Source organism: Nyctibius grandis, chromosome 1, assembly GCF_013368605.1.
Source record: "Nyctibius grandis isolate bNycGra1 chromosome 1, bNycGra1.pri, whole genome shotgun sequence".
NCBI lineage: Eukaryota > Metazoa > Chordata > Aves > Nyctibiiformes > Nyctibiidae > Nyctibius > Nyctibius grandis.
This window is the reverse complement of record NC_090658.1, coordinates 75,632,953-75,649,239: the sequence shown is the minus strand read 5'-3', so window position 1 is coordinate 75,649,239 and position 16,287 is coordinate 75,632,953. Positions and strand designations below refer to the sequence as shown.

General features: G+C 37.6%; 1 protein-coding gene across 2 annotated transcripts in view; it reads left to right on the top strand.

Annotated features, from left to right (window-relative positions):
- NT5DC1 (5'-nucleotidase domain containing 1) overlaps window positions 1-16,287 on the top strand; it is a 154,709-nt gene that overhangs the window by 25,661 nt on the left and 112,761 nt on the right. The window lies entirely within an intron of this gene.

Here is a 16,287-nt window from a genome sequence, read left to right as displayed (position 1 = left end):
AATCCTCCTCTATTGAGGAGTTGTTCTGCCACTGGTGAGTGAGCAGAAGCTGATGATTTCAAGTGTCACCCTTGAGTATTTATATGATTTTCCCCCTAGTTGGGTGACTGCTGGACATAAGCTCCTCCCCCAAAATCAGCAAACAGTAATTATCTGTGGGTATATGTGTGTTTTTTAGGGGTGGGGGAAGCTATTTTGGGCAGTTATCCTAGGTCCTCTTTAAGTGGGTTTTTTTTGGTTTTTTTTTTTCTTCTTCTTCTCTTGGATTTCTTATTGTTGATGAAATTGTATTGCTCGTAGTTAGTATTTTCTAAAATTTTACAGCCCCTCTGTTTTTAGAACTGAGAAAGGTAACACTGGAAAAAATCATGAACTTGTAAGTAAGGTTGGTAATTCTAAGTGCTTCATTTGGATTTCTCTGTAAATGTTCTAAGGAAAGATCTATACATTTTGAACTTTGGTGAGCTGTTACTTTCACGAGTAACCCCACTAAAGTCTACAGACACTACTTATGTGAGTAATTGTTCATTGGGCTACAAGTGGAGAACTTACAACCAATTAAGATGTTAATAAGGGAGTTGTGTGAGAACCTGAAGAGTACTTTTTAAACAGTTATTGTTTTAGGAGGTTGTTATCTTCACATTATATTTCTGCACTTCTCTTTTGATGCTGGAGGTACAGTACTACATGTATGATGTATTCTGCAAGTAATGTTTCTGTATTATGAATTCTTCTAAAATGCAAGCTTACCTTACACAATGAGAACTTCATTGTTCTAGTTGTAACAAATGTATTGAAATCCATACTGCTTAAATTTGCAAGTGTTATACAGGCTGGTGGCTGGGGCTGGTGGAACTTTTGAGCTTTTTGGCATTCAGCAATTAACTTTTTCTAAGGTTTGTTGAATCAAATGCAGTTAGTGCTGTACTTGTACTACATGCAAGTTTTTCCTATTAAATGGTTTCACTTTAGTAAATTTAAACTACTACTGTTTTACTGTTAGTGGATCAAACTTAGTTGCAGCTTATCTCTTTTTTCTTTTATTTTTCTTCAGATTCTAAACTGGTTTTAGCCATTAGGAAAGTTTGTTAAACTAATCTTGCTTAACAGACTGTATCCACACATTGTGACTTCTTTTTTTGAATAATGGACTCTTACAGTGTTTCAGCATCACTTTGATTAGTTTTCAGTACTAAACAGGCAGTAATTTTCAGTCCTTGAATTGTTTGTGGCTCTGAAACATCATTTAAGATCAAAGGGCAAAATAAGAGAGAAGAAAGGAACCTTTCTCATTTAGGATGAAATTGTAGAACTAAATATATAGTGCACTTCACTTTTATCAAACATTCTCAGCAAAAATACCTGCGTCTAAATTATCTGTGTATTAAAACTCCTTTGCCAATTGCAGACTTTTTTGACATTGTTGTGTGGTATTCAGTCTTGTAGGAGTTAAGATTTTTGGATGTGTCTGAAATTCTTTGTTTTCCTTGCACTGAAAATCATGGGGAAAACAAAGATAAATGATATCTGTGTTGTTAATAGAGGAAGCTGAGCATGTGCTACAAGTTACTGTCATGGTAAAGTGAGCATATATTTATTTTTCAAGGTAATTTATGCCACTTGTGGAGGCTGGCTGGGGAGCCTTTTTGTGAGGTACAAGCAATATCTATGCAGAAGAACATGTATGTACCCATATCCTAATACCAATTGTAGAAATACTGTAATCAGGCAAGGGTACTAGCAAGTGATATTATAGGGATACTAATAAATAACCTGCATTACTAGGAGTTCTCATGCATGGTAGGTACAGAAAGGACATCTGTTACCGTTCCAACCAAAAGACTGAGCTGGTGGCCCTGAACTGTGCAGCTATCCTGTGGAATGACAGGTTAACGTGGGCTGAATTTTTACCTGCTTTGTGTCTTTGTTTAATTCCACACTCTTCAAGTAACAACTTTTTTGGCTTTCATGTATTATGGCAAATATCCGAGAACACCAGTTACTGTACTGAAAGAGACCAATGGACCATCAAGTCTATTCTGCTTACAATTGTGCTGATACCTTTGCTTACTAGAGGGCTGTATTAATGTTGTGATTTAAAGACTGCTGCAATAATTTATTTAATGTATTGTCGAGCAGTTCTTTTCTTCTATTCTTCTTCCTAGCCATCCTCTAAACAACACTATGTTCCATTTTTGTAAATAAACCCTTTCCGCTGCACAGGTCTTCAGACTGAAACCTGCTTTCCCCATTAAGCTTGCACGTCCAGCCTGGTCAGTGGTTTTCAGAGAATGTTTCCATGTTTGAGATGGCATTTCTACTCCCCCTGCGTGCATTCATTTCTTTTTAATCTTTTGAAGAAGGACACTTTGTCCTCAAGTTGTTTGTGTAACTTCTCAAGGTGCTTCATTTAAAAATTATTCTTTATAAATTCAAATGAGAATCCAGTCATCCACTTTTGACAGAGGCAGCAAATGTATGGGCATAGAGTTTATTTCCTCCTTGAAGAAATACAACTCCAGCTCCTTTTTTTGGTTCACATAAATCCAAAAATAGCTTTTGATTTTTAAAACATGTAAATATACAGCCCTTAGTGGGAAGTGTGGTTGTTGTTAATTTGACAATATTTGGTTAAGAAAGTTAAGAACAGCAGGCGACAGTTTTATGCACACACAGTTTCATGCTAATTTCTAGCCTAATTCATAAATACACCCGAGGCAGGCACACTTATGTTACAAAAGCACCAATAATGTACACTGATATTTGCCCAGCAGCCTCACTTTCCTGCCTTGGCTCCTTCTGGCCAGGAAAGTGAATAATCTCTGTGTGCCTCTGCATAAATAGGGATGATTGTGGGGTCAAAAGGTATATACAGGCAAACCCGTTGTCCTTGTGTTTAACTTGAGCTCCACCCTATTGTGCTACCTTATGCTACTTCTTGGGTTTGAGGTTTTGTGTTTTGTGGGTATGGGGAATTGAGGTAGAATTGGAGTTCATTTCTTTTGTATGTTTTCCTTGTTGCTGTGGATATTTTTTAGTGGCAGAGCACTAACACATTTAGCTCTAAGCACGCATGTGAAAGGTAGGCTTTGGTATATAATTGCACGTGCAAAAATATGTGCAGTAGACATACTTCTATATACCTATTTACAGTAACAGCACATTTTAAAAAAGATAGGTTATTTGCATACCTGTTTTCAAAGTATAAACATTCACATGATTTTGTTTTGTAGCTATGCGCTTAGAAAGTTGTCTTTACTTTCAAATGAAGGTATCTTCACAGCTCCCTGCTCCCTGTGTCCCACTACCCTAACAGTCAGGAATAATGGTGCGACAGGTGGATTCATTGCACCACTCCAGAACTTGCTTTTTAGTTATGTATTGGCTACTTCTTCCCATGTAAAGGTAGCCATGGTAGTATTCCTTCAAAATAGTGATGTAATAGTTTAAGTCCTAAGCTTAACTGCAATAAAAAGACTCAAAATAGAATTTGTCTGGTCCATACGAAGTAGGTACTGGAATCACAGGGTCTCTAATGCCATTTGCAGCAGTCTTCTGTGTTTCATCATATTTGCTGACTGAATGTTCAATTTGCTTTTGAATGTTTTTATAAAGCACGCACTTGCACATGCTTTCCAAAATCCCCCGTTTCTTCAGTGTCTTACTCCTACAGAGTCGAAACACGTGCCTAAGTGACATGGAAGTGGCACCGTGCTTTGGCAAATGGAAACTGACTTTCACTGCAATCCTGCAAGTTACTCACAAAGGTACTTGAATGAATCCCACAATAAGCAACTGCTTACGAGGAAAAAATGTGGAACAGCTTAATTAAGCATAAACTGTAAGAAAGCAAGCAACCACTCCCTTTCACACTCCACACCCCTCACCCCCACCACAAAAGAAAAAAAAAAAAGAGAAGCAAAACTCAGAGAAAGGCTGGGCTAGGTCCTTGCAGTAGTTGGGAACTGGCTAAATATGATACTGAGGATTTTCAATGTGAATATGTTTACATTATGGTTTTGACTTAGAGTATGTGATCTTGATTTTGCACCATCTAAGCACAAACCATGTGCTTAGTTTCAAAGAACTGTGAGTTTTTTTGAAAGCAAAGATGCACAGCTTTAACTCACAATTTGTCTTATTTTTAATAATTGGCTTTTAGTCTTAGTCCTGAAATTTTTGTAGTTTGTAATTACTTTTTATGTTAAAATATGGTACCCAAGGAACCTGGGGGAGTTTACTCTCTTTGTTTGGCTAGGTAATCTCAGTGTTGAAGAAAGAGGCAAGAATCTGTTGGTGGGAGATTTTTCCTGTAGTTTAAAAAGTAGTCTGAAAGATTTGGAGTAACTTTTTGTTGATGGCATAAAATCTTAACACTGTTAAGAAAACACAATTATTTTGCTTCTTATAGCTCAGTACCTATGACAAGTGCTTTCTGATGTTGTCAGTTCCAATTTTGTTACCTGTCTGAAGTAAACTTTGAAGACTCTACCCTAGTCTGTGATAAATCTCCCTCTATTGAAGTGCTAATACCCAAAACTCGTGGTAGCTGCCATTTTGCAGTGGACTCTAATAGCCTGTAGCACCATCTCTGGTGAAGAAATTCCCTAGTCTCTAATTTTAGGCTCTCGAAGAAAGGAGCTTAGGAATTTCTAAAAGAAGTTTGAAATCCTGCCATGAAATTAAAGGAGTACTTGGGTTTCCTAGTTTCTAGTGCACTTTATGACACTATGGAAACTCCTAAATCATTTCAACTCCATGGTTTAAAACCGTCCTCTCTCCCTTTCCATCACACAATGCTGAAGAGTTTTTGCATGCTCCCGTGATAGCGACCAGGTAAGCCCTCAATGGGAGTGCAGAGGAACAGAGTGTTCCACTGTACCTTACTTAATGGGGAAAACTGAAACAGACTTTTTCAGCTTCTTACTGCTGACAGTCAAATGCACCCAAAAAAACAGGAAGTAGGAAAATCTGTGAATTCAGTAGCTGTGGGAAGTCTCAGGTTTTTGTGTTTTCATGTTGTTGTTTCTTTGTTTTGTTTTGTAATCTTTGCTAGTTTGTGTTTACATGGAGGGTATTTTCTGTTCCAACATTAGCCACTTGGACTGCATGGGACTAGAAAACATCTTGGTGAAGAAAATGTTTACCTTGCTAATCGCAAAATGAATAAGATTTCTTTTGAGTTTCAGAATGCATGTCATCTTTTGTAATTAATAGATGCTTGTTGAGGTAATCTGCAGGGCTGTGCAGTCCTATCCATATTCATACTTTGAGATATAAAAACCAATTCTCTCTTCAAACAAACGAAACAAAAGAAACTGTGTTACCCCTACAGTCCTGTATTAGTCTTTTTATAGATTTAAAGCCCTTGTACTTCTAACACTTGTAATTGTGGTTGAGTAAATGTCCTACTTTCAAGTAGTAATGGAAAGATGGTCTGTATTTATTCTGGCATTGCAAAACTGACTGCTGACCAGTTCTGTTCAGCTCAGGTAACTGCTGATCCCAAGAACTCTATTTAATATAGCAGTATGTTTAAATAGATGACACCCAGTTAAATATTTATAGTTGTATTCTGACTGAGTTAACTTGCAGAGGCACTGAATAACCATGCTGAAAGCTCAGGAAAAGATGTGTTCCACACAGGTTATAGAGAAAGCTTTGAGACTGACGTGAATTTCTGGTTATACATTCCTCAGTGTCAGATAGTATTATTGATTAATGCTTTTTAACAACACTACGTTGTTTGTGGCCCCATTTCGTTATGCTTGTATAAAGATAAGGTAATCCTCACCCATGCTAGAGAATTTATGATACTAAAGTAAAACATACCAAACAGGAGTTCTGGTATTAGGAAAGATGTTTTTCAGTACCTTGGGTATGCTGCTGGTCTGACCATATTCCTTCCTCATTTTTATTCCTTCTTCCCCTGCCTCTGAAAGGAAAAACAACAAATATTGAACAAATTAATGCATTAATTTGAAACTCATATCTGTTGTGTGGCTTTAAATGAAAACTGATCAATTTTCAAGATACTGAAAACACAAAGTTGTTTCTATATATTGATATTCATCCTTTCTCCCACAAATGCAATTCTGATTAAGTAGCATAAATGTTTATATACTTAAAGTTTGGATTTTCACTAGATATGTTTAAAAATCCAAACATGCAGGTGATGGCAGGACTTGTGTCTTTCTGGTGGCGAGGAAGAACAGAAATATGCAGTTAACTGTGTTCACAATTTAGGAAAAAAAATTTTGAAAGGGCCTGACCACTGAATAGCCTAAGCAAATATGAAAATTTGACTTTGGATTTTGAGGAGAGGGTTCCACAAAACTGTTCCTGGAACTGCTTAAACATAGCCAGGTAAAGAGGTTTCCAGTTCCTTTTACCTGGAGATGCTAATTTTCAGCTTTCTGCCTGGTGTTGATTGCACTCTCAGTTGTGTCAGTACAATGATCTATGAAGCTTTTCTGTAAGCTGAATTAGTAAGAATTTGATTTGGACTGAAATGCAATCAAACTTTCCTGGGAGTGACGGAAGGAGGAAAGCTTGTTTTCCATAGGTCCAGATCGTTTCACAGGATGTGTTAAATGATTATAAACACCTGAAATATATCGTTGGTCTTTAAAGATTACTGCAAGTGTTCTTTCTTTTTTAGTAAGTTCCTGAGGTTCCTGATGTTCTGGTTTAAAAACTTGACCTGTAACAGCAGAAAGAGCATTCACATAAAAACATAAAAATGCTAAATAGTCATATTTTCTGGGGGGTGGGGGAGGAGCATGTTTTTATATTTTCTTTAATTCATGCTCTATTTTTCTCTGACTTTTATTAGAGTATTTAATATCTTGTTCTACCTCTGTGCTTGCTGGACTTGAGGTTTCTTTCAGACTCCCCTGGACCACAGTGAATAAAGTAGAAGCCAAGGTAAAAGAAGGGTGGGAACCACCCCTACTTTCCCAAAGGTGAAAAAGTTTAAGCAGCTCCCTCAGGTATTCCATAATTAGGGGAATCTTCCAAATAGTTGGTGAAAAATAGGTGTAACTGAGCTCCTTTTTCAAGTGTACCCACTGGAGCAGGTAGTCAGCCTGCTGAATAGTCTCATTCATTGACCTTACTACCTGTGGTGGTTTGGACAATTGGCACAGAGTTGGTTTTAAACTTTCGTGTTTAAAAACAGGTGCCAAATGTGGAGGAAAAAAAATCCAGACTTCTACAGCCAGAACAAATAAAAGTTGTCTGAGTTCACTTTAAAAATAAGGGATTTGTTTGGTTTTTTTTTAAGTCTAGCATTTTAAATATAGCTGGTTTCTTTTCATTTATTTAAATTGAAATTTAGGAAAGTTCCATTGTTGGGTGCATATAAAGTTTCTATACTCTCTCCTTTATGCAAAATGAGCTTGAGTCCATGGAGCCTAATTGTTCCTGATGACTATTAATAGGACTGGTTTTAGTTTCACTTAGCTGAGATTGGATTTTTACAAGCATTATATTGTCATAAAGGAGTGTCATAATTACCTGCTTGTAATAAAGTGCTAATGAAGTGACTGCTTTTATTATTACAGAAAATGCATCAGGGCTGCAAAGTTTTATAAGTCACAGTTACCATATTACCTGACTCAAGTTCATAAGCTTCAATGTCTTCTGCATTTCATAGGAGAAAAATCACATGAATGTGAAGAATGGGTTTTTTTTAAAGTACTTTAACCGGGAGGCTCTCACATTCAAAGATTTGAGGATTGAAAGATAGTTATATAACAGTGGTTCGTATGTGGAGCAGGTAAATACTTCCGAACTACTGATACAAAAAATTACACAAATACCAGCAAAGGATAGGGACTCCTAAACTCACAACATCCAACCTGACCAAACTGCCAGATGGTTTCCAATGGTGATACTTTCTGACCCTGCTGTTACTGTGGTAAATGGTGGAAAAATAAAACCAAAAATTGAACTCCTGCTGGAGGTGGTTAGATGACTTCTGCACCCATTGAGGCTGAGATGTAAGCAAGGATCTCCACGGAGTTAATGGATAAGAGCCTGATGTATTTCTGCTGTATACAGAAGTAAAAGTGGGTAACTGCAAGCAGAAATAAAGTTTTTTGAGATTTTGAGTATGTTAATCTTGGATTTAGGTGTGCAGGTTCCGCTGAAGCCATTAAACCTTTTTGGATGTTCACAGTAAATTGACTGTACCTTTGACCTTGACTTAAGAATATAGGTACAGAGAAGTAATGGCTGCTTGGATTATATGTGGTTAAAGAGCTGTAATGTGAATGTGTTTAAGCCTTAATGGATTTACTGAAGATCAGAAAAGTTGAGAGGCAGGGAACCAAATCCACAAATGCCAGGTCCCCATCTGATTCATTAAAAAATGAGCCGTTTTCTTCTGTGTGGTCTGTAACCAATAGCCAGTTTTTGCTCTTGAAACAGTTTCTCTGGCAGTAGCTTAGCTAGGGATGTAGATACAGGTTTCTGGGACTTCTTTTGTTAAACAGCTCATGGCCCATAAGCAAGGAGGAGGCTGCTCTGCTGTCAGCAGCTCCTGGCAATGACATATGCTACAGCAGAAGACTGATACCAGATTTCATGGAAGATTTTCTGACGTACTGGTATTGCTACAGGTCTGAAGTGGAAGAACTCTTCCACCAATCTGCAATAACCAGGATAAAGAGTTAGGACCTTGAAATGGGGGTGAGAAAGAGAGTCACATAGGATAGAAAATGGGATATGGAGGGAAGGAGTCATTTATCTGTGTCACACAGTGCAGATTGTGATGTGGAGCCTGAATTTTGTGGTTATATCTCATGCAAGATCTTACTTGAGGAATTCTTGCAGAAACTCTGGGTTTCTTTAGTAACGAAAAAGAAGAGGAGGGAGGACACTGCAACTCCTGGTGCTCAGCTCATCTGTTTTCTGATCAAACTTTCATGAAATGGGAAAGACCTCTGAGCAGTTCACTGTAATAAGTGAATGTAAAGCCTATGTAATACACAAATTCAAGAGAAATAAATGGTGTTTGGGTATAGCTGAGCTGGAAATTAAACTGCCTTAAATGTAGGTACCTTAACCTGGGCCTGAACCCAGCCTTTCTGGCTGTGTACAGGCTGTTGGACCTTAGTGCTGAAAAGCTGAAACAGTTCTACTCTACTTAGGCAGTCTGGCCGCAACCTGTGTTGAGCTGCTACAAAACCAGAGGGAAAGGCAGGGTAGATGCCTTGTGGTTAGCTTACACTGTGCTCCAAGCTGTTGTGGGAATGAGCAATCTCCATCTACCACTAGTTTGAGATTGTGTACGGTGCATTTACATCTTAGGCATACTCATGGATGTACTCATTTTGCTCTATATTATACTGTTGTGACTGAGGTTTGAAACTCACTATACTTTGAGTGTGAAACTGCTATAGTTTCATTTTATGCTTACTACTGAATCGCTTTAGTAGGTCTTTACAGCGCTTGAAAGTCAACTTTAGAAAACCTTTGGCAAAGGAAGTCTGTTGTCTAAATTGCATCAGTTCTATGTTTCTGATTAGAGCTTTAAAATGGCATTTTTTTAGATTTGTTTTGGTTGAAAAAGTCCTTTAAGATCATCAAGTCCAAAATGTATTTTGCCTGGCTGGTGAGTATATTAATCATTGCAGCTATAGCATTGAAATACAAGGGAGTGAGAGCTGATCAAGATCTGTAGTGAACATCTACTCCAAGTGTCTTGGAGTTCTTTACAGATTCACCTCGGACAGAAATGAAGAGGAGTGTAACTTAAGTGCCTGTCTTCCCTAGCACATATTCCAGACTATTCAAATGGTGCAGAGATTTGGTCACCCACAAGCTGTAGATTCCAGTTTGAGAGCTAGTATAAACTACTTGTCTGCAGAAGAAAAAAAAATCATATGATGATTAGGAGGGCTTTTTAACATGTAGAAAATAAAGGAGGATATATGTAAACCCTGAAGGTTCTGAGACAGCGTGCCATGTTACTCTAAATTATTTTTCAACCAAAAGGAGTGTGGAATATGGGAAGCTAGGGCTAAAATGAATGCTGTTACTTGATATGGTATCTGCATTTTGCTTGATACATTTTATTCATGCTAGTTTCATCACATCATTTATCACTAAATCTGGTAGAGTCAATTCAGCATTGCCGTATTGCCATTGCATGGCTTATCCAATTAGTATCTGGTGATCTGATTCTGCACTAGAAACAAGGCAAAATTCTGTCTTTATATTTGCAATCTCATTCTGCATATTAGCTATATTTTTTTAAACGTACTTCACATTTTTTTGGATAAGTGAGAAATAGACTTCAGTATTAGATGCAGTAGAATCAAAAAGGATCCTTCTGCAAATTCAGTAGAAGTTACAGGAATGAGATTTGGAATTTTGTTTTTGTATTGAAACCCTTTCATTTACCAGCTTGAAACATTTTTATATAAAGCTGAGCGTCTTTAAGCATCCTCCTTTTTTCAGGGCCTAAAACATAACACTGTTTGTCCATTGAAATATTGGGTCACCAAGAATGCATGTTAGGCCATTCAGAGAGAGCTTATTGTTTCAGAAAATAGACCTCCTGTGTCTATAGACCTATGGTGGGATGTATTTGCTTATCTATGTATTAGTAAGCAAAAGTAAAATTAACATTACTGGCGTATTTTCCTCCTGGTTCCTTTTTATACCTGTCTAAATACAGATCTTTTCTGGTATGTCCTGTGTACATAAATTGAGCTTCAGAGTTGGGATTCCACCCTGGGTTGTGCTGATGACCGCAGGATGTTTATGTGAACTATGCTAAGTTTCTGGCAGACCTTTTCATGCAGTACTCTATCCCTGAGACACTCATGTCATTTAGAACAGGTTTTTTTGTTTGTTTGTGCACCAATAGTTTGCAGGTGCTTTAAGGGAAAATATATTTAGGCTAGTCATATAGGGAGTGTCAACACTGCTGGGAAACTGAGAGCTGGCAGGAGCATGAGCAGAATTTCTTCGATACGTGAAATAATCTCTGGACAATCTTAAAAAACTATTTAATAGTAACATAGGATAATTTTAATACCTTTTGTAGTTTCTAGGGATCAAAAATACCAAGTAAAGATGAGACAAACTTTTGTATTGACAAAGGAAGATCTATTTTACAAACTTAATGGGGGTAATGGACATGGTTTTGTCATGTTCTTTCTAAAACTGCTTTGGAATATTTAAAACTATCTACTGGATCATCTTTTAGGAGCAGAGAAAGACCTCGCTGTAAAGATTCATATTCTCTAAGAAAGCAATCTGTAGTTTCTAGAGAATTTGATTAGAAACTGTCACAGTGATACTACCTAAATGGTCTCACGGGAACTCAGGATCTTGGTCTTTTGAGAATGAAAAGTCAGCAATAATCATAGAGGTAAAGTATCAGAATATCTATTTTTGTTGAGTGTTGACTTCTGCAACTTCAAGAGTAGAGAGCAAGTTAACATTTAAGTATTTTTAAGCTGTCCTTCTCCTGAAAGATTGTGTGTGCTGCACTACCGTCTGGGTGTTCTGATGGAAAATTGCCTTGGTCTGGTTGTTCAAAGCCTGGGAGAAGCCTCTATCCTGAGCTGTTAATGTGTTGTCCTTGGAGTCCTTCATTCCTAGGTTCCCTGAAGGACCAGTATGACACCTAAGATGCATAGATGCACGTGCTTTTTTGTGTCTAATAGCTGTAGGCAGTTATTTTTAATAGTTACATGCATACAATTGCAAAAAAAGTGATAGTTAACAAGACTACATTTTGTGCTTGGAGTTATTATATGACCTACATCTAAAATGTCTACTGAAATGAAACATTTTTTTTGTCATCAGTTATACTTATGTTCAGGAAAGGGCTGTAGAGCTGTCCAAGACTCAACAAGCAACTTATCACCAAGGACTGGTGACATCTAGTTACATTTAAGATGGCTGCACAGCAGCCTGTGAAGTAAAATATTCCTTTTTTTGGCAGTGGGGTTTTTCACAGGTTTATGCAAATGTGGATCAGGCCTCTGATGGTTTTAAAGGATATGCATGGCCCAAATCTGTATTTACAAAAAATGAATTTATAAATTGAAGTCTAGGAACCTGGTTCTGAGTTTCTGCCAGTCAAGCTTATGGCCCATGAAAACTTCTACCAGCCTCCCTGTACCTATATAGCGCAGCACTTTCCTCTACTTCTGCATTTATGCAACGTGACTGGAAGGCACATAAGAAGCATCTCAGGTTTCTGTTCTTGTGCTTGGAGGGCAAAGCAGATGTGGTTATATTCTGCTACTGCCTCTTCCAAAAGGAAAACAGTCTGTTTCTTTTGGAGAGTGGTCAATTAAGCGGATAAGCAGGTGTGAGGTCTCAGGGGTTGAGCATATAGATAGGCTCTTTGGAGTATTTAGCTGCCGATCTCTAATAAGTCTTTATTGTGCACACACAATCTGAAATTTGTAATACTTGTATAGAATCTCATGGCGGGTGGCAGAATGAACGTTTTGCACATTACACCCAATATGTGACAAATTCCAAACTTATGGCAAGAATGAAGGACTTGAAGCTGCTTTGCAAGATGGATGTACAGAACTAGAGTAGATACTCTTTTTTTCCTAAAATTTTTATTAAAGAATGGACAAACAGTTTTAAACAAATCTTCCCGACAAAAGCGAAAGCCTGAGGTATAAGAAATTGGAGTTGGAATGGTGAAAATTTGGCAATGTTTTAATTGTCTGAAAACCTCATCTTGAGGAAACCTCACACTTCCAATGAGAGATGAAAGCAAAGTGTTACAACATTAGGTAGTTATTTTAATGGTTAAGCTCTATTCTTGTATACCTTTACAACTTAGGGCACCAGTTTTTTGTTTTGAGGAAAACTACTTTCATAGTCTTTACTTTTTATTATTATTACTCTTAAAGACATAATATTTAATATTATTGTTAAAAGCTGTTTAATCTACAAAAACTGGTGTTGAAAGTGCTGTGTATTGACTAAATTACTATGAATTACAATGAAATCTTCACAAGAAAAAAAGCCAAGAATACATATGTGTCCTTTATAATTCTGTGATTTAAAGGATGATCACTTGTTATCTCTGCATTCTCTCTCCTTACTAATATTTGCCTTCCTCTGAGAACCTCTTGCCAAACAGTTCCTAAGAGTAAGAAACTAGTGCTTTGGAAAAGTTTGAATTCACAAGTACACCAGCTTCAGGCTTGCTATCTCTTCCCAATGGGATTTCTTCTCTTCTTCATCTCAGTCATTTATGAAGTTTGCATCTGGAAAACCTTTTAAAGATGAGTATTGCAATGTTCCTGGCTCTTTTTGAAGAACAGTGTTTTTCACTTTTGAAGTATAAAAAACAATGGCAAAGTTGGTAAGAACTGTTTTTTTTAATTCTGTTTTCCCAAGGTCTGGCATTTGTTTTCCTTAGTCTAGTACAGAATGTTTGTTCTGAATTTTAGTTATTGTCCTTCAATATGAGGACTTAGAAATGCTTTCTATATTCTCTTTGTTTTGGAGATGATTGGACTATTAATCTTGTATCGTCCTATATATATGTATATCAGAATAATCTGTAGAGGACTATAAATATGGTTAGAAATATCAATATATCTTTTGGGGTTAGGCAGGTATTATACAGATCTCCAGCTTTTCTTAGTGCCCTCATGCCAGGAATCTTGGATGCCAGTGGCATATACATATACATATATGACCTCTGCTGTTTCAAAGGCAGTAGCTAAAATGGTAAATAAAAGTACAGATGATCATATATCAGTGTGCTCGGTTCATAATGTCATTTTTAGTTTACTTAGACACAGCCCACAGGTCCAGTGCTGTCCAAAGAGGTTTGGCCTTGCTGCCTGCATACTGTGCACCACAAAGTCATGGTGCTCTTGTGCAGTAAACACAATGCTTTCAGGAAGTTTTGTTTCATAAGTAAGCTAAAGTGTAGATCCTCTCTTGGAGGCCTTGGGATTACTGTGTGCTACAGTCGTCTGGGAAGTCTGTGTTGTCAGACAGGATCTGTAATTCAGAAAATTAGGTCTATGTTTTACCTCCCCTTCCAGTCAGGAAGGATCCAGTGTCGGGGGCCAGAGTACAGCAGGATGGGAGTCGCTCCAAGGGCAGGAGTCGTGGCTGCTCAGCAATAAATGGTAGAAGCACAAGAGAAATGAAAGAAAAAACTTACTCTAGTTTGGTCAGGTTATGAGAAGGTAGGAAAAGAGGGCATGCTGACAGAATTTTTAGCCCCACACATAAAAATAAACTCACTGTGTAGGCTTTAATCAATTTCTCTAAGCATTGAAGTTTTTAATTCTGAAAACAAAATGTGGATTAGTTTCTACTGGAAAATACAACACTGAAGGGGATTTGAGTAGGTGTGGCTATTGCAAAGAGTGCTGTCTCAGATCAGTAAAACTGATCCCTTTAAAAACTGCTGCATTGGTAGGCACCACACATTTTGACTTAAGTTTTGTAGTGAGCTTGAAGTACTCACAAAATTACTTCCATTTAGGCAGTGAACACTGAAGCCCAGTCCCCAGATAGCCTCAGTCCTAACTGATGGAGGCAGTTTCATGCTCTGAATACCACTTTTATAGAGGCAACTAATTGCTGTCCGCAGATGAGACTGGAGATGAGATTTCAGATGCATGTCTTTCTCCAGGTGGGTAATCGAGGCATTTTGGCACTCAGTATCCTGACAGTTATAAATCCATCCTTAAGTGTCTCACTCTGACCATTATTTGGTGAACTGCAGTACTGAATGTTCTGTAATGTCTGCATCTCTCTCTGCATCTGGCTCTTGGTGCCCACTGATGATGAATGGCATCTTCTCCCTGTAGGCAGAACCACCCAAAAGGACTAAATCACAGCAGGTGCTGCCCACATTTTAGTCAAACCTTACTAAAATGTAGCTGCAATTACCTTCATTGGTGGAGGAGGAGAAGATCACACAGCTGACCACATTTGTATTATAGTTTGTGTTTAGAACAGTTAGATGTGGAAGATGGGAAGTTTAATTTTATTTCTTTAGACTTAAGCATTATGTTCTTTCCCTGTCTGACCCTTCCCTCAGCATCTGCTTATGGCAACTGTTTGAGACAGGATAGTAGAATAGGCAGATATTTTGATTTGACCCATTTTGGTCACTTGTAAATTCTTAAAGCGTGTGTCTCATTTCCCCAGGATATTTGCCTAATTCCCATGCTATGGATTGGAGCAGATGGGAGGCAACTATGCTATTCTGTTTCTCCTGAAGCTGGATCACTGCTGAAAACCATGAAAGATTCAGGGAGCCAGAAAATGTTTGCATAACATCTTGTTTGTACTGCAAACTTTAGTCTTGCTACAAAGTGTAAGACCTTATTTCAGAAGTGGTCTGTTGTGCAAAGTAATTTAAATGGCATTTATATATATAAATGTATATATAAACTTATGTGCTGCTGTATCTATGATCCATGCTGATTCTTCACCTGTTGGTTTCAAGAGCATAGAGAGACACATTGCAGCAGCAGAAGATTCTGATATGGAATCAGAATTCAATAGAATCATACAACCATAGAACAGCCTAGCTTGAAGGGACCTTGAAAGATCATCTGGTCCAATCTTTCATGGGAAAGGGAGCCTAGATGAGATTATCTAGCACCTTGTCCAGTTGCATCTTGAAAACTTCCAGTGATGGTGACTCTACCTTGTCCATGGGGAGGTTGTTGCAGTGACTGATTGTTCTTACTGTAAAAAAATTCTTTCTTATGTTGATATGAATATACTTTGCAGCAGCAAAGGATTTTGTTGATTTGTTTTGCTTTGTAGTTGTTTTTTTTTTTAGTAGAATATAATTAATATTAAAATAATACATTTTCAGAATAACCCCCCCCCTTCCTCTACTCTACCGCTAATTGTTTTCGCAGCATGACAGTTCTTGAAAGTTTCTTTCGAAAGTTTGCAAAAGGCAAAATGGCGATCTGTAAGGAAACGACAGAGGAAACCTGTTTTACTTTCAGGCTATCCTCTTTACAACAGCACATCAGAATGTGTTCTCACTCCCTTTAGAGCTTCAGGATTTCTTCTGAAGACTCTCTGAGCTGGTGGAAGTGGGTGTAAATGGACAGTAGCTTTTAACTAGAAATGTGAACACTGCACATTTCATACATAAAACATGCAAGCAATAAATTTTAGAAATGAAGGCTTATCTGTGTCTTCCAGTGATTCTTTCTATGTGTTTCTTTCCATCTTCCATACCTTTGGCTTTGCTGTCTGCTTCTCCATGTATTTGATGCTTCCTCATGTTCTATCTATGCC